This window comes from Musca autumnalis, unplaced genomic scaffold (genome assembly GCF_047663935.1).
Source record: "Musca autumnalis isolate F117 unplaced genomic scaffold, ASM4766393v1 scaffold_1, whole genome shotgun sequence".
NCBI lineage: Eukaryota > Metazoa > Arthropoda > Insecta > Diptera > Muscidae > Musca > Musca autumnalis.
The window spans coordinates 13460063-13480164 of NW_027411644.1; the positions used below are offsets into that span (position 1 = coordinate 13460063).

Sequence of the window (20102 nt, forward strand, 5' to 3'; positions counted from 1 at the left end):
TTAAGTTCGAGAATAAGCCATATCAGTCCACTCCTTCAGGTAACTCTCCCACAAAAGTTCAAAAATGTTCGGAAAAATTGTTCGAACGGTAACTGTTGAAGGGAGTGGCCGAATTGGTCCATACTTTACACATCTTAATATATCTACCAGATATAGATCAGTTTCAAATGTGGACTATATTTGTCTACTTCATCCGGTACCTACAACACAAAATTTCGGATAAGTTCACTTTAAGACCTGATATCGAATCACTTTGAGTTTTGTTGAAGCAACTTGCATTCGCTGCCTCAATTACGATAGTAAACGTTTTTTTCAAGGGCAAGTCCATACTTCTTGAGCAAACAGCCCGAAGGGTGTAAAAACCCCCTATTGAACCATATGTAGTGGATGGAGATCCATTCTTTTTAGTATCTCCTCCGCAAAACTTTTGATCTTTAATACTAATCAACATTTTTGTCGGTTCTAACGCCCAAAATTTAAAAAACCGCCCAAATACATACGTTTTTTGGTAAAAAATTGTTTCAATATACATAGGTTGAGGGTATATCTCTGTCGGCAAAGCCGACTGATACATTTTTACTTGTTATATTCACCGTTTACTGCCATGTCATCGGCAAACTTTGGCTATCATAAAATCTATACAACTAAACACTTTAGGAGGAGGTGCCACCTTTGAGTTATAACCACCTTAGTATGTATGTTATTATCTGGACAATATGTCGAAAGTATGACTCAAATTATTTAAGTTTTTTAACGTAAAATCCTCAGATATTTTAAACCAGCATGACTGCGGTATATTTTATTTCCAATTCAAATAGTTCAAATACTTTGTGGTTCCGATATAAAAAGCCTCTAGGTCTGATGTAATATTTATTTTAATTTCCTGAAGTATTCATTTTATTAGTACCAGCAAATCCATGACTAAATCTTCAAATCAAATCGACCCCTTACGACTATAACCCCTTATTTATTATTATTTTTAAAGATAATTGATTTCGTTTTGTAATGGTAGTTTTGCGGTTGCCCACTTTGATGTTTTTGTGGTTTGCCATTTGTGTGTAATACACATTTAAGAATGTGTGAGTGAGTGTATGTCATTTATACACTCTCAAATATATTTTTTTATTTATTATGCAATTTAATGGATTTTTTATGACAGCTTTAAAAAATATGAATTAAAAATCTATTACCAAACTAAGATTTGTATATATTCTAGATATTTTTATTATTTATTATACTTAATAATATTAAAGACTATTACCGCTTTACTGAAAATTTGATCATAAAATAAAAATAGTTTTGGCAAATATAATATAAAATTTGTTGCCTGTATTCTAATTGGACCACTTTTTGTAATTATATCGCTGCTTGTCAAATTCGCTTCAGACTCTAAGTTCTGCTTCATGGTATTTCAGATAAATGTTCCAATTTAATGGCCTCTGTCTGAAAATATTCCGTTTTTATAATGTTGCGCGTTCCACCATTTTCTGTTGTAAATTTTATTTGCAATTTTTATGGTTTCTATATTTATTTGCTAGCAAGCAATGTCGAAGCAAAATTAATTTAAGCGTAATAATATTATTTTTTTTTTTTTTCAAAACTAATAAAATTCGTTTCACTTCAGTTTATTTAATACATCAGCAACAACATTGCCTATATTAAAAAAGTTTATTTCAATCATAAAATATTTTCATGTTGCAGATTTAAATCTTAAGATTGTTGCAATTTATATTCTCGTTCCATAAACCTATGTAATAGGTATAAAAAAGATTTTATAGATTCTAAAATACACAACCACCCAATGCATGTCAAAGTTCATGATAATAAATGTCACACTTTCCAAAACAAGGCAAACCAAATATAGCGATTCGGAAAGGTAGAACGCGGAGGGAATATTTACCTTCAAAAGGTCCCCTTAATTTTTGTAATAGCATCGCTAAGTAATGTTGGATAAGTTTTACAATTCTGTAATTCATGGTAATGTTAGTAAAAAATATACCAACTTTAAAATATGCAAACGGCTTTAAGTCATAAATATTGGTTGTTTTCAAGAGGCTTCTTCTTCTCATGGTGCCATCCATCCGTACAACAAAAAATCACTATTCATCCTTCCCATCATTATTGAAACAAAAAACAAGTGTCGAGGAATATAACATACGTTATTGTTTTTTGTTATGTCATTGTAGTTCGCCTTCGACTGTCAGTCACGTCAGTTTGTCAGATCAACTGTTGGGATCCTACCACATTGCCGCTACTCTTAGCCTCCCCTCCTCCTTTGGCCCTCTTCATAACTCGAGTGGCTTTACAAAATGGCGAAAAATTGCATTGTCTCTGTCATGGATGAATGAATGAGTGGTCGAACTGACTGACTGACGTTGGAAGTGACTTGGCAAATTTTTAGACTTTTTGCCTAAAATGTATTTCAAAAGTGCATTACATTTGCTTTCTGTATATTTTTCTCGAGTAACACACACACATATTTGTATGTGTAATGTATTATTATAAAAATTATAAATAATTTATAACAATAAAAGAAAAATCGAAATAATAAATAATTTATTAAAACAATATATGGAAAAAGAAACCCCAAAAACACAATACAATACATGCCATTAAAAAGTAGAAGGAAACAATAAAGAGAATGGCAAGACAGACATTAAAAATGCATTTGTGTTGCTGCTGCAATTCAATTTTGTATTTTACTCTACTCTACAACTATACTCGTGCTGACTGACTGTCTGTCGTTCTCTACTTATTGCCCAGCCAACAGCGGCAGCAGCAGCAGCAGCAGATACCCACCATAAAAACGTGTCAGTGAGAAATATCTTTCGTATGCCGCATTCGTGCTTGTTCGAACTTCATTAGCAGCAATTGAGGTGTAGGTAGGACAGCAGAACGTTGAGGGTAAATATTGAAAAGAAAGTCAATATAATGCTAATTTATAAGACACGTCAGCATTTTTTGGGGGGTTACTAACTACATACATACATATGTATGTACTTTATAGGTATGTTCTTAGTTGTGATAGAAACATTTTAACAATGGAAGAGAATTGACAAGCAAAAACAGCAAAAGTATTTTCATCTGTCGACTTTTTGAAATGCTCCTCAGAAAAAACATTCAACAACCCAGCAAATATACTCAATAAAAAACCCCTACTAACCCATTATTTAACAAGGGCATGTCGCTTGAAATACGTAGTTACTTTTTGGCCACTTAAATAGTAGTTTCTTAAGTCGTGACTACTTATATAAGTGGTCAAAAAATAACTACTTATTTCGAGCGTTAAAATAATGGGTAAGTAGGCGGTTTTGTAATGAGTATTTTTATTGGGAAGTACTTTTTTTAATTTGACATTTTCTGCCAAACGAAACGAAACGAAACAAAGAAAGACTATCATTGCATTAACGACTTTGGTTAGGTCTCCACACACACAGAAAAAAGGTCTCTCTAACATATGTGAACATTTTTCAACTTCTGTGGGGGGGGAATCAGAAGGGAGAACCATCTTCGAACTTTAAGATTCGCAGAAAAATTACGATACGTTCGTACCTGACTTTACACATGGTGACCGTTGGACTTTCTTTACTAAATCAAAACTAAATTTGGACAAAATATTACGAAGGCAAATTTTTGGAGCGAATCGGCTGATCCATTCTAGAGTTACGGACGGACATTTCTAAGTCGACTCCAAATTGTCTGAAACGGATTTCCTTCAAACATACTTGGGATGAAAAACCATTATTTACACTCGTTAGCCCAAAAGTTGATGGTAAAAAAATTGAATTATGACATGCTAAAAGCTATTTATATGTTATCCCTGAAGTCAATTCTCTACACACGGAGGGAAAAAACGTCTCTCTAACATACATATGTCCCAAACATATTTTGCAGCAAACATATATTTGTTTGCAATCAGTGCTCACTTGCTCTCAGTAAGCGCTCACTGGCTATATCAAACATATACACACATTTATAAATGGTGGTGGTTTATTGAAAGGCATAGAAAAAAAGCAAAAGCAACAACAGACACATAGGTACATATATGTATATGAAAAATGTATTGATGTAATTACCAATATTAAATGCGATTTCTTCCTTGCCCAATAAAATAATTCCATTCACCTTATTGATTCAATTATAAAATGTATTGGGCATTTCATTTACTAAAAACCACAATTTATTTAAGAAAATACAAAACACTGATTTGTTCACTCACTTTACCGTCTTTTCTCAACGATGTTCTGTAGAACACTGATGAAAAAAGACCAACATAATTAATACCATTTTTTTCATTTCCTTTTTGCTTGCTACGTTGATTAACAACAACAAAGCACGAAACACACGTGTTCTACGTATACACATCACAAAACTTCTGCGTCTCCTATTGCATCATACACACAGCTCTTTATTATAAACCGGCATTCCACAGCCGCGAGAGCCCTGTTGTTACTCTCTTTGACAAAAATCCTCTCCACGCATAAAAATATGTTCTAACATAAAAAATATGTTCGTACCCAAACATATAAAACTGAGATATTTTACAAAAGCTTTGTTCCAGAACTAAAAAGTTTTTACAATTTTTACGATTTTTACACATTTTACCCGAAAAACCGTCCCCGTACACAAAAAAGTTGTAAAAAGTTCACTTCTTTTTGAACAAAAATGGCGCTGAATGGCGCTCTCTTTAAAAACTAGACAAATTTGAGCGTGTAAAAAATAGTAACATGGTTGCCGGCGTCTGATTGGCTGATGCGACGACTTTGACATTTGTTCCAGTTTTTTGACGTATTTTCCATTTTTCCGTTCCCGAACTATTTCAAAAAAAACTTTGTGTGAGAACAATTTTTTACAGTTCTCTCTTTTAGGAGTTTTAAAAAATACGGGAACGAAGCTAAAATGTTGCAAACATATTTGTTTGGACACAAACAAATTATGTTTATATCCAAACATATATTTGTTTGCAATCAGTCCCAAATAAATATTTGTTAGGATCCAAATATATTTCTAACATATATTTTTCTGCGTGCAGTATATCAAAGTATTTATCTGTGTATTAGAAAGACAAAGTTAAAAGCTGACATTCTTGGGGGTTGTGAGGTTGGTATCGTAGACAGTGGGACCTGTCTAGACCAGACCTCTTTCAGTCCATGTAGGAATAGAGATGTACCCTACAGCGCTATGAAAAACTGTTTTAATGAATTCAATAGTGCTAAAAAAACGAAGGTGATAAGGGGCCGCAGAAAAACGGCTGCTGTGCCAGAAAAAAATTAAGCTGTGTGTGAACGGATAATGCAAGATCGCCATGTTATATACCGTGAGATAGAGGCATCCTTGGTATTTTCTTCCACCAACTAACATTATATATTGCATGGACACCTGGCCGCAAAAATGGTTTTTCTCGTTAGATCCACCACAATTTGACAATCCCTCAAAAAAGGCTCTTGTCGATTGGTGCAAAAAAATTGTGAATAAATGCAATCGCGTTGCTTCAAACGACGTTTATAAGACGATAAATCTTGGATCTATGCGTATAATCCCGAAACAAAACAGCAATCGACCGTAGAGGTCTTCGAAGATGAACCAAATCCAACGAAAGTTGTTCATGGAAGAAGCACTTCAAAGCAAATGGTCGCCTGTTTCTTCGGCTAAACTGATCATGTGGCTACTATACGACTTGGGAAACGTAGAACGGTTAATTCTGAGTGGTAAATTGCAAACTGTTTGCCTGAAGTCTCCTAAAAAATTTCGAAAAACGAACAAGAGAAGACGAATATTGGGCACCATGACAATGTGAGAATTCACACCTCGATTCAAACCAGCGCACACTGGTCCCAACCTGCGACAAAAATCGAAAAATCGATGTCAGCAAATCTATGCGACAGTTCAGCAAATTTTCTCTCATATTATATTTTAATATTCCAATGTGTACACATTATTCCCATAAAATGGGCTGGAAATCACAATTTTTATAATACTTTTTTTGTGGATTTTTTCCAAAGTCCTAAAAATTGAAGTAGAGTTTTACTAACTTCGCCATCCTTCGCCACTCTCCACATTTTTTGAAGAATGTTCGAAATAGTGTCAAGTTTACAAAAAAATTGGTTCCAGCTGCATATATTTGCATTTCCGTGTGTGACATTAAAAATACTGACGATGCCTCTTGTCGTTTCAGTGAATATGCCGTATTACTATATTCTCAGTTTCATCTTTGTTTTGTGTTTTAGTTTTTTAGTATTTTTTACATCTGTATGTTTTTGATATATGATAATGATAATCTAAAGTTCGTTCGCACCGAATTTTATTATGAAATATTCTGATCTCAAATGGAATAATTTGTTTCCTTTCCCGTCCACGATACCAGTCGGAGACGTTTTTTGACCAGTAAGAACTCCACATAGCAATTTACAACCAATTCGAACCGAAAATGTAGATAAAAACCTCAAAATAACTGAAATAGGGATGTACCGTAATATGAGGGCTATACCGAAAACTGGACCTAAGACCACAATTTTTGGCACAGAAGGTTCATTGAGAACCCCAAATGACAAATTACAACCAATTCGTGCCGAAAATGTTGATAAAATCTTCAAAATTCCAGAAATCGGGAGGTATTGTAATGTGAGAGCTATACCGAAACCGGGACCTAAGACAACAATTTTTGGCGCAGAAGGTTTCTGACCATTGGGAACCCCAAATACCAAAGTACAGCCAATTAGGGCCGAAAATGTAGATAAAAGCTTCAAAATACCTGAAATCGGGTGATACCGCTACATGGGGGCTATAGCAAAAACTGGACCCACATTGATGATTTTTTGGGTAAAGTATATTTGACTTATATTTAGCATATACTGAAAAAATCAGATTGATCCGACGATTATAAATATTTTTGTCGCACCTTCCCATACAAGTGGGACCACTGTGCAGCGCCGTTTTGGTCAAACAAAACGTGGAATTGATGCGTCATTCGCCGTACAGCCTTGACTTGCAACCCAATGACTTCATTTGATTTCGGCACATAAAGAAAAAAGGCGTGGTCAACGATTTTCGTCGCCAGAAGATACTTTCGAAGCGTTCAAAAACCATGTTTTGGAGGTGTCTCAATCGGAATGGAAAAAATGCTGCAACAATTGGTTTGAGCTCATGAAAAGTTTATAAATCATCCTGGAGACCACTTAAAAAATCAATGATGGTAAATATTTGCGTTTTCTTTGTTAGGCCAGAAAGTTATCGTGCAGCTCTCGTAAGAGATATATATATATACTTGCTTTACATTTTGCACGGTGAATGAAAGGGCTAATCATTGTGGCACCCGGCCTGATAAATGAAATGTCCTGGGAACCCGTTATTTCCCTTGACCCAGTCCATTTTCCAATTAGTTTAAACAAACCAACCTACTTCATAACCTCTGAACCATGGGAAAGCTGATTGGCAAGGGTTCAGAAAATTTACGGGTTCAGAGAGCTACCCATTCTTTCAGATACTCAGGTGGATGAGATAATTCTGCGAGACATCAACACTGCTGCAGTCGCTCTCTACATACCTGCTGAAGGAATAACCGAAATGAGACTAAATTTCCCAGCGGATGCGACGTAACTAGCAAATGAGCGTTATGAGCTTCGTTGTACTAAAACTCTGAAGATCCAAGAGTTAGGGAACTTAATCTTGAAGTCAACGGGCTAGTGGGCGAACATAAGCGGAAAAAGTGGTTAAATCGCTTTCTTATAAAGAGAGGGAATCTCAAATGTCATGTTACGGATAGTTCAGTCAAAAAAACCCTCAAAATACCGAAAATTGGGGGCTAGACCTAAACATGGGCCTATGTTCAGAATTTTTGCTGAAGAACTGTTGTGAAAGAACCAAACAAGTCAAATTACAGCTAGTTCGGTTCAAAATTTTAGCTAAAATCCTCAAAATCCCGAGGTACCGTTATATGGGGGGCGGTTAAAAAATGTTGGTAAAACCCTCACAATATCGAAAATCGGAATGTTCCGTCGTAATATGGGGGATATACCTAAACATGGACCTATGTTGACAGTTTTTGGTGGAGTAGTGTTGAACCCCTAAGAACCTTAAATGTCAAATTACAGGTAGTTCGGTTAAAAATTCTAGCTAAAACCCTTAAAATACCGAAAATCGGCAGGTACCGTCCTCGAAATTGACGCGTATTGACAAAATATACTCGGGTGCAAAAATCTAGCGCTCTAGCTCAATTTTTATTGACGCTAGAGTGATTACAACAGACGGTTAGACGGCGTCACCTAGATCGACTTTGAATTTTACCCTGATCAAGAGTATTTATACTGTTACGAATGTAACAGATAGGTTTAAGTTAATTTAGTTTAATTTCCGTTAATTTAAAAATTTGAATTGTAACGTAAAGTTTTTATTACGCAGTTACTTTATTTAAGCAACAACAACTACCATGTAGAATTCTCTTCATCATTCTAGTTCTTATTTTACCTTTCTTTAATGTGCTTTTGTTTGTTATGCCTAATCATGTACTTATCGTTTAGTTTCCTACTTTTTTATTTCTTGCATTTGTTTGTTGTTGTAATTACGTCATTAGTGTGCTTGTCCACTTGTATTGATCTTCCCCCATGTATGTGTATGTGAGTCTGGTTGTTCGCTTAGTGCGAATGTGCGTCTGTGTGTTCGCTGCACAGATTCGAGGTGTTGTCAGACGTGTTTTAGAGGATTCTTAAACGAGGGGATTTTGAAGTAAATACAGGTGGAAGCCGCAACGGCGAGTTAGTTGTGTTTTAACTAGAGACAAGCTTAGTAATTAAAGACGGTTCCGAATAAGTGTAATAAAGTAAATAAAGCATTGTAGAAACGTAATCTGAAACGAACCTTGTTTTATTTGGCACAAATCGTACTGGGTAATAAAACAACGTCTACACGGAGATTAGTTAAATCTAATTCCACAACAATACTTCGTAGGGTTGCAAACGATTATTTCAATGCGTTACAAACGGAGAAACAAAGTTGATATACCCCCGGTACTAAATCTATCGTTAACCACCACATATTGTTCAGAAGCCTGGAAAGTTGGCAGGGTGGTCCCTCTTTGGAAGCCAGGCAAGAATGCCGATCTTCCTCTTGTCGTGCAAGTACAAAATATTGTAGAGGCACTACTCCTCCCCATGATGAGTCCTCCCAGAACATAGGTCGAATGTGTCCAGATTCCAACTAATTAATAACCTAATATATTGTATGTAACGTTCGATAGCATGTCTAATTGGTCCGTGCAAGCTACAGCTATTTGCGATAAGATCAAGCTTCTCAAGACGCTGGCCGACAGCACTTGGGGCGTTGACAAAAAACCTTGCTGCCCCTCATAATGCAATAGGTCGGTCTGTGGTAAGCTATGCGGCACCAATATGGTATGCAAATCTTAACGCTGTACAGTGGGAGAGTATCCAAACCTGCCAGGCTGCCGCCATGAGAACTTCAATAGGGTGTCTTCTCATGACACCAGTGGACCATCTACATGAGGAAACGAAGATAATACCGATGCATCAGCATATGAAGATGTGATCGATTCAGTACCTGCTTGGGTGGTAGAGCATCCCTACCACTATCTAGTGGACAGCACGTTCCGACGGATCTTCATGTTCTAGGAAGGCTTAAATAGCATACACACTGATGCAGTTGAACAGGCAGAACAAAGGTACAATGAGAATGTCCTACCCGAGGACCAACCCCATCCATCGCAACAGAAGAACCCCAGCTGCCAAGGCAAACACGAATGGTTTTAGCCTAGTTAAGATACGGATGACGGCTCGATACCCAACACATACTCTGCATGTGGATTGGGACCGCACGGCACGCTGCATTAGTTTAGCTGCCCAGATAAACTGCCTCATGATTCTTTATGGACGCAGCCACTCCAAGTCGCAGAATTTTTGAGTCTGGACACAGATAACGGAATAAAATATAAGAACGAAAATATTTGCGTTGCTACAACAACAAAAATGTCGTATTTTTTGTTATCAAATAACTCGCTTGCGATGGTGGGCGTTGAACTCAAAACTTTCGGGTTTGTAGTCGGACACACACACGCTCTGTGCCATCGTATGCATTACTTAGTAAAGAGTGAAATAAGTAGTTATGCCTTTAGAAATAAACCATTAATATTAAGCTTACTGGTAATGCAGAAGCTAGCTTGTTTACATTATTTTGTAATGGGTTATTTGGCTCATATGGCTCCAACATTTTTTCTGGGTACTCTTGTTAGCCCAAAGGTTGAGTGTATGAAAATCGTGTACTCCGCCAATGTGCTCCTTTTGAATAGAAAAATAACACGTTGTATCACATGTTATATACGTTCTCTGTGAAAACTCATAAAAATTTCCATAGTATATAACAAGTGAGTGGTGAATTAGCAAAATGAAATATGTATATGTATATAAAAGCAACAGCTCAGCAAAAAAGCAAAACAATAGGAACATCAATTGCCTAATGACAGCAACAACAACAACAATACTACAGCAGAAAGTCAAGAGTCGAACTTAATTGCTATCATTTCCGACTGTGGTACAGTACAAAAATTTATGTACGCGTATGTATGTGTGGTGTATACACGTACACATACTTTGCATGTATTTCATTTTGGATAACTATGTGTTGTCAATCCGACAACAACTGTAAGACCACTAAAACACCAACAACAACAAAATACATCTACGAAAATGACAGACCACCTCAATACAACAACAACACTAGCAACCATCCGCCGTCGGTCATTATTATTGCAGCAGGTAATTAATGGGCAAAATGAAAGGAACTTTGCCACAATTGATTTCTCTCCTCTGTATAGCCATTGTCACAATGACAAGGTAATGACTTACCTCCATCAATTCCTTCACCCCGACCCATGTCTATATTTACCGCAACACCACCACCACCATCATCAAGAAGAACAACACTAAGGGTCATCAGGCTAAAGCTCAGAGGAAATGTCGACATCTGCCCATTCGTATCATTAAAACATTTCCGGCAATGGAATTGTTTCTAATTAGCCAGTAAAAGATTTCTTGGAATGGAAATAGGTTCTTGGAAAATAATTTAAATTACAGGCATTCTAAAAATGGTAATTAGAGTTCCTCCAGAAAGGGAAGTTAATTAAAATCGCCTTGAATATTAATTAGATGAAATACAATGGTGTAACTTCACACGAGTCATATCTGGCATTCGGTTAAGCCCACGATCAATAAATAGTTTATTAAAAGTCGTGCCAATTTCCAGCTTTATTTGTTGCAGAAAAGCAAATTCGGAGCAACATGAGCCGAATGAAACATTATAAAATAATGTAAACAAGCTATCGGTGCCACCGGGGTGCAATGGTATGCACACCCGCCTTGCACACATAAGGTCGTGGGTACGATTCCCCGGCCAGGCAATATAAAACACTTTTCAACGGTGGCAAAATACCCCTCAGTAATGTTGGCGACATTTCTAGAGTATTTCAGCCATGAAAAACTTCTCTACAAAAGTGGTGTCCTAGACGCGCCGTTCGAACTCGGCGATAAATTGTAGGTCCCATATCATAGAGCTAATACGAATCGGGGTGCACTCATTGATATGAGAGAAGTCTCCCTTGTCCCTTATGGGATGTTTGTCGAAACAATTATAAACAAGCTATCTTCTGCATTACCTGTAGTCTGAAAAATAATGTGTTATTTCTTTAAAATTTTACAAAGGAGAAAGACAAAAGAAAGTCCCAGAAAATCTTGCAAAAACAGTTGAGAAAGCAGCTAGCCTGAACAGCATGAGAAAGCTACATCAGACAATAGATAGATATTTTCAGTCTCACAAATAGAAGGTGTACCAGGAGCCAAGCAATTAAAGACCACAATAGTAGGCTAATAACGAACAATTATTAAGAAAGAACAATTATCAAGAAATATGGTGAGAACATTGCGAAGAAATTAGTAAAGACAGAAACCCCACTGAAAATAACGAAATGACAATAGCAGTCTAATGGAAAATATGGTGAATATACCGTGTAACCCTACCAGCTTGAACGAAATAAAAGAGGCAATAGAACAACTAAAAAGTAACAAAGCAACAGTAGAAGATGGTTTACCGGCGGAAGCTCTGCCATACAGGAAATACGATGGATTGGGAAAGGCGTCACAACAACGCCTAAAGGTGACGGACTGTATTATAGCTGCCATGACATATAAAGCATGAGTTTGGTTGCGGATTTGTAGTTGGTCGGAGGTTAAGACACATTGTCTCCAGCTTCACACCAGTGAATGAAAGACTTGCTACAATTTGAATAAAAGCAAAATTCTTTAACATCAGCTTTATTTGCGCTCATGCTCTCACTGAAGACAATGACGAACTGACCAAAGATATATTTTATAAGCGCTTAGAAGAAACATATGACCGTTGTCCTGCCCATGACATTAAAATTATTCTAGCCGATTTTAATGCCAAAATTGGAAAGGAAAATACCTTTGGCTCAACAGACGGAAAATTCAATCTCCACAGTGAAACATCTGACAATGGTGTGAGGCTGATAGACTTCGCAGCGGCAAAATAACGTGGTAGTTAGCAGCACCAGATTTCAACAGCTCGATATCCATAAGGGCACCTGGCTGTCTTCAGATCAGAAAACAAGAAATCAAATTGATCACGCTGTGATAGATGGAAGACATTCATCGAGCGTGTTGGATGTGCGTTCGATCCGAGAAGCAAACATAGACTCGGACCACTACCTTGTTACAGCAAAGGTACGCACCCGGTTAAACGTAGCAAACAAAGTACGAACAGACACAACACGAAAATTAGACATCGGTAAGCTGCAATAACAACAGATAGCCACAGCATATTCCACTCAACTAACCCAATTGCTTAATCAAAGCACTCATCATCCCGTTAACATATCAGCGTAATGGCAAAGTATTGCCCACTCCATGCAAACAGCCGCAAAATCCATTTTAGATACCAGAGACCTCTACCAAGAAATCCATGGTATGATCAGGAGTGTCGTGCTGCTACCGAAGAGAAAAATGCGGCAGATAGGGCTACTTTACAATCCGTAGCAACGTGTAGCGCACGAGAGAGATATCGGGAGAAAAGGAGAGAGGAGAAACGCCTTTTCTGCAGGAAAAAGAGAGAGATGGAAAAACAGGAGTGTGAAAAAATCGAGATGTACAGGAACCAGAATGAAGTCCGAGAATTCTACCAAAGAGTCAAGCATCAAACTGATGGCTTTGGTACAGGCACATCCTCCTGTAGAGACGAGCAAGGTAATTTGGTAACTGATACAGATAGTGTACTCAGGATATGGAAAGATAATTTTTCAAATCTGTTGGTATCCAATATCAGCGAAGACGACGAAGATACCACAGACCCAATCCCAGAAGATGGTATTGAATGTATACCGCCCGGCCAAGATGAGGTAAAGACAGCAATAAATCGGCTGAAGAATAATAAGGCAGCAGGAGCCGATGGCTACCAGCCGAGCAGTTCAAAACTGGAGGTGACACGCTGATAAGGTGTATTCATCAGCTAGTTAGCACCATCTGGCAGGAAGAACGAGTACCCGACGATTGGAACCTGAGTATAATGTGCCCCGTCCACAAGAAGGGAGATAAGACTGTATGCTCTAACTATAGGGCCATAAGTCTACTCACTATTTCTTACAAGATCGTGTCAGGGATATTGTCCGAACGACTAAAGCCTATGGTCAACGAGATAACTGGGCCATACCAATGCGGCTTTAGACCTGGCAAGTCCACCATTGACCAGATATTTACCCTGAGGCAAATCCTGGAGAAGACCCAAGGGATGCAGATCGACACATACCACCTTTTTGTTGATTATAAAGCAGACTTCGACAGCCCACTGCGCTCAAAGGTATTCCAAGCCATGTCTGAATTTGGTATCCCCGCAAAGTTCATCCGGCTTTACAAAATGACTTTAACTGACACGAGGTCCTCAGTTAAAATGGGAAAGAACCTCTCCGAAGAGTTTTGTACCAAACGAGATTTCAGGTAAGGAGACAGCTTTTCGTGTGATCTCTTCAACATCCTGCTGGAAAAGGTTATACGAGAGGCAAACGTCAAAAGAAGTGGCACAATCTACACCAATAGCCACATGTTACTTGCTTATGTTGATGATATAGACATCATGGGACGATCAGTAAAAGAAGTAACTGATACCTTTATGAAGGTCGAAGGAGAATCTGCTAAAGTGGGTATGGCGGTAAACGGTGAGAAGACCAAGTTAATGGTGTCGACGCGCAATGCGTCCATTGAGCTCGGACCAACTGTGGAAGTTGGTTCCTACAACTTTGAGGTAGTAAAAGACTTCGTCTACCTCCGCACCGCCGTAAACACAACAAACGACATCAGTTGTGAAATAAAAAGAAGAATTGTATTGGACAACAGGTGCTACCTTTGGCTTAAATGAGCAGTTTAAAAACAAAGCCACATCTCGTCAATCAAAACTAACGCTCTACAAAACACTGATACTACCCGTGCTGATGTATGGCTCCGAAGCCTAGGTACTTGCGCAAGCAGACATGGCAGTGCTTGGTGTGTTTGAGAGAAAAATTCTTCGAAAGATTTACGGACCAATCTGCTTTGACGGTGAATATCGACGTCGCATGAACCACGAGCTGTATCTGCTATACAACGACATCAATATAGTTAAACGTATCGAGATGGAGCGATTGCGTTGGCTAGGCCATATCATAAGAATGGGCGAAGATGAACCCGCCAAAAAGGCGTATAAATACGAGCCGCTTGGCGATACACGCAGAATTGGCAGGTCAAGGAATAGATGGCGCAAGCAAGTGGATGAAGAGATGAAAAGGCGTGGTATTCCAGAGTGCGAAGCAACAAATAGAGAGAATTGGAGATCTTTTCTTAGTTCGGCCTATGGAACAAATGTTCTGTAATGGGCCAGCTAAGTAAGTAAAGTGCCCTCTGTTCAAAATTGTACTGGAGGAAATACTGAGTGAAGTTTGCTCTCAGAGAAGAGGTATAATGACAAAACGAGAGCAGCATTCGGACAACCGCAAGGTGTATGGATAAGTTCACATACATACATGCAGAAAGATCAATCTTAAAATATTCGAAGCATGTATAAAATCGATTCGGCTAACAATGAAAACACAAATATTTACCATCAAAAATGGTTTTATTGTTTTCTTAAGTAATCTCCAGAATGATTTATAAACTTTTTTATGCGCTTAAACCAATGGTTGAAGCACTTTCTCCACTCCGAATGAGACACCTCAATAATATGGTTTTTGAACGCTTCAACAGCATTTTCTGGCAAAGAAAATCGTTGACCACGCCTTTTTTCTTGATGTGCGGGAATCAAATGAAGTCATTGGGAGCCAAGTTAGAGCTGTACGGCGGATAAAACATCAATTCCACGTTTGGTCCGGACAAAAAGGTGCTGGTTTAAATCGGTGTGTGGGAGCACGCATTGTCATGGTGCACAATGATTTGTCTTCTCTTGTTGGTTTTTCGAATTTCTCAGAAGACTTCAGGGAAACAAATTGTAGTGTACCACTCAGAATTGACCGTGCAACGTTCTTCAATCCATATAGTAGCCTTATGGTCAGTTTAGCCGAAGAAGCAGGCGTCCATTTGCTTCGAAGTGCTTCTTTCATGAATAACATTCGTAGGATTTGGTTCGCCTTCGAAGACCCCCACGGTCGATTGCTGCTTTGTTTAGGTCTCATACGCATACCCACTCACTCACTACCTTCGTTTTTAGCAATTGTCGGCCACGATTGAATTCAATAAGACAGTTTTTCATAGTGCTTTAGAATAGCGCCTATCAACACACAGTATTGCCTAGGCCAGAAAGTTATTGATCAGACCTCGTATGTATGTGCTTAATAAGTATTAAAAAGTTATCTTAAAAATCTGAAAATGTACGCATCAAGTTATAGAATCTGCCATTTTTATACCCCAAGCCTTTAGGCGCTAACGAGGGGGTATATACTCGTACACTTTGATACCATAAAAATACGCCTCGTCGAACAATTGGATTTTGATCCCAGGTATATTTGGGCGAAATCCGTTTCAGACAATTTGGGGTCGTCTCGTCCATATCGGTATACTCCTTCAAAAACCTCCCCAAGAAAAGTTCAAAATTTTTCGCTAAACTGGCACGCATATTAAGTCTTGAAGTGATTAACGGGATTTGATTCATGCTTTGCACATCGTAATTCGTCTATATCAGGTTTGAATATGGACAATATCAGCACAGAATTTCAAAATTTTTCGTTAAGTCTAAGACCTCGTGGTTACGATGGTACACAGTGGCAAGTCTAAACTTCCTGAGAGAAGAACCCTGGTACGCACGAGAACTTCCGAACCTGACAAAAATGCACAATTTTCGGTTAAGTGCGTTTTAAGGGCTGTTCGAGGATCGTATTTCAATATTTATCCTTGTGATTCTGATTACTGCGATATAATTTTTTGTGGGCAAGTCCAACAGATGGGCTATTTCGGCCCACATCTAGCTATATCCCCCATATAACAGTACCGCACGTTTTTTTGCATTTTAAAGTTTTGACATAAATTCTCTGACCGAACTATCTTTAATATGGACTTTGTGGTTTCCAATGGTCACATAACTTCTCTCTTTAAAGTTGTAAAGCTCGTTATAGCCCCCAAAGTGACAGAATTGGATATAATGCTGGAGAGTATAACAAGTTCGGACACCATTTTTACTTTTTTTCATTAGATTGTTGTGATTGTTCCACTGTAAGACCTACATGTCACCCAAACAATACATACAATTTACAATTGTACAAGCAAAAATTATGTTACAGTACTGTTGCCGTGAGCCCAGCTTTAAGGTAAGTGACATTAGTGCATTCATTATATCCCACAAAATATTTCCCCTTTAATGCCATGTCATTCAGATGTAATGATAAGGCTTTGATGATTGTGAAAAATTGAACATTTCATAAAATGTCATTTATTCCGTTTTGAAAGCTTATAACTGAGATAAAGTGCAAAATTAACGTTAATAATTGTAGTTGGAAATGTTGCTGGCATCATAAATGACAATGTGAACGATAACAGCCGGCGTTTTGCCCTACAAAGGCAGGGAAATGGTTGAAGTAATGATGACCTCGCAATAAAAGTATTTCAATGCCCGAATTTAATGTTCCGAGTTGAGAGGTTTGACAGTTTGACGGCCAGTTGGGAACGAGGGTTAAAAAAAACACAAAATGAAAACAAATATAGATGTGACAAGGAAATGGGTAGAAAACCGTCCTTAAATAGGATCATTCAATATGTGCATGAAATTAGCATTGAAAAGATTCAATTAACTGTCAAGTAGTAATTACAAATTGCTTCATAAATATTAATGGAGAATTAAGCCAGAAGGACTTAGTCTGCACATTTTTTAACGTTTTCCTCTCCCAAAACTCCGGCTTAGATTTATATTTCTTTATTTTATCCATGCTTTAAAATTCAAACTTTATTGCAAAACTCCATTTCGCAATTTATTATCAACTTCCGCCTATTTGCCAAGATTTCTTATTTCCGCTTGATTTAGTGCGTTGACTAACAGAGCTACGTGTATGCTTTATAAAGCAGTTTTTTTCCTAAATCTAACCACATCTTGTTGGTTAGCAAAAAACCCCATACTGCTGATATGGTTTGTGGAAAAGAGGAACCACCATAACCGAGATAAAAAAATGTAAAAATAGTGATTAAAAGTTATGATTACTTAGTTTTTTTTGCCTTGACTTGGTCTTGTACAACAACTCAAGCCTTCACGCTTACGAACTCCATTTTGAATTTATAAACCACAAAAATGTTAACTAAAAAAACAGCAAAGTTTTCAAAGCTCGACCTAAACCACAAAACAAAAATAATCCAGAAAAGCCGCCTGCCTGTCAGACCAGTGAAGGAAAAAAATACATAACCGCTAAATCCAATACATTAACTAAATACATTAGGGTGATTCATGTAAATGCGATACTGGAAATTTTGCAGTATTACAAGCATTAATAGAGGGAAAACCATCCATTCCCGATTACTTAATAACTAACAGTTTTTATCCCAATAGTTTGCCAACGGCATTAAAAAATGTATCAAAACAAATTCGAATTGCACCATTACACGGTGGGCCTTAACTAAATTTAAATGAACGGTGCTTACACCTGAGGAGTTTTTGCGGTTTCTGAAACTACAATGTTCATAGCTGAGAAAAAATAAAAAAAAAAAAAACAAAAAATCGCCGGAGGGATTTTCAAATAAATCGCGGTCAAACTTCACATTCTTAGGGCTTGTTTAGGTTTTCACGATTTTGCTTGGAAACCGCAATCCTTATCGAAATGGGATTAAGAAAAGTGTTGTAGCAGCGAAAATTCTCTACAAGATTGTCCTTTATGATGTTTTCGTAGGTGTTACCATTTTTGATATATAGAAGTTCAAATTTTGACAATTTACTGACTGTATCGTCTCCTTATAAAACAAGGTCGTGACTGCAATTTCCCAACTTAAACTTATATATCTCAAAAATGGTACAACCTAGGGAAAAATTACGAAAGTCAGTGTTATAGAGAATTTTCACAGCTATAAGATTTTCTCTAGTCACATTTCGATAAGACTTAGCGTTTTCAAGCAAATCGTGAAAACCTAACAAAAAAACCTAAAAATGTGACCTGATCTTCTATTTCTCAAAAATGGTAAAACCTAGGAACAAATCATAACCGTCAATCCTCTAGAGAATTTTCACAGCTACAAAATTTTCTTTAGTCCCATTACGATAGGACTTGCGGTTTCCAAGCAAAATCGCGAAAACCTAAAATAAACCTAAAAGTGTGAACTTTGACCGCTATTTATTTAAAAAATCCCTCCAACGATTTGTTCTTGTTTTTGGATTTTTCTCATCTATGTACATTGCTGTTTCAAAATCCGCGAAAACTTCCCAGGTGTAAGCGGTTTTCACTCAAAGTTAGTTAAGGTGCACCCTGCATGACATTGTTTTATAGGGGGCCATGCAATCAGTACATTGTCCCAATTTGAACTTCTATCTCAAAAATGGTAAAGCCTACGAAAATACCATTAAGGCCAATCTTGTAGAGAATTTTCAATGCTACAACATTTTCTTTAATCCTATTTCTAGAGTTGTGCCAAAGGAACTATATGGAACTATCTCGTTCACTTCGCAGTTCCAATGGCCCACATTTTTTCTTTGAACAAAATGCGTATACTTAACATCACACGTTATATTTCATGATGTTACTCATACGTTTTGGAACTAGTACAAGGAACTAGGAACTAGATTACCCAACTCTACCTATTTCGATAGGGCTTGCGGTTTCCAAGCAAAATCGTGAAACCTAAAAAACCCTAAAAATTTGAATTTTGACCGCGATTTATTTGAAAATCCCTCCGGCGATTTTTTGGTTTTTTGATTTTTCTCATCTATGAACATTGTAGTTTCAGAAACCGCAAAAACTTCCCAGGTGTAAGCACCTTTCATCTAAATTTAGTTAAGGCGCACCGTGATTACTGATGTTGTTCTTTAAATTTTTCGTATTAAAAGGTATTAAAAAATTGGTTTCATGAGTTGTTTTGCTTTTGTTTGCGTATATATAATTGATGTAGAAATCCCCACAACGTCTTAGAACAGTATCGCCAGTGATTCATTAACTATAATGTTTCAAATAAACATTAGCCCAATGCTTCTGGCCTGTGTAGCTAATGGTTTTTCCCCCACCAAAATCGATCACGATTACTTAGTCTATTGTGGTAGTTAATGGTGCTGTAATTATATTGCTTTTAAAAAATTGGGTCAGTTCTACCAAAGAGCAATGTTGGAGGGCCACACAACTATCATAGTCTGGTATAAATTTGGATATATGTAAAACATTTTTGCAAAATAGGGTGTAGCGAAAACTTACTGTCTTTTCGGAAAATCAACAAATCATATAGCACATCACCATCAGCAAATCATATAGCACATTACAGAATTAGGGTTTTACTTAATCCCGTGTAGACGATTGTTTTACTTAATTTCGTTACTAAGCACACATCTTAACTCCAGTAAGCACAAAGTGTTACTCTCGTTTTTCTCGTTACCAAGCACACAGTTTA

General features: G+C 37.4%; 1 protein-coding gene across 8 annotated transcripts in view; it reads right to left on the reverse strand.

Moving 5' to 3' along the window:
* Positions 1-20102, reverse strand: part of bon (tripartite motif-containing protein bonus) — a 107678-nt gene that overhangs the window by 61733 nt on the left and 25843 nt on the right. The window lies entirely within an intron of this gene.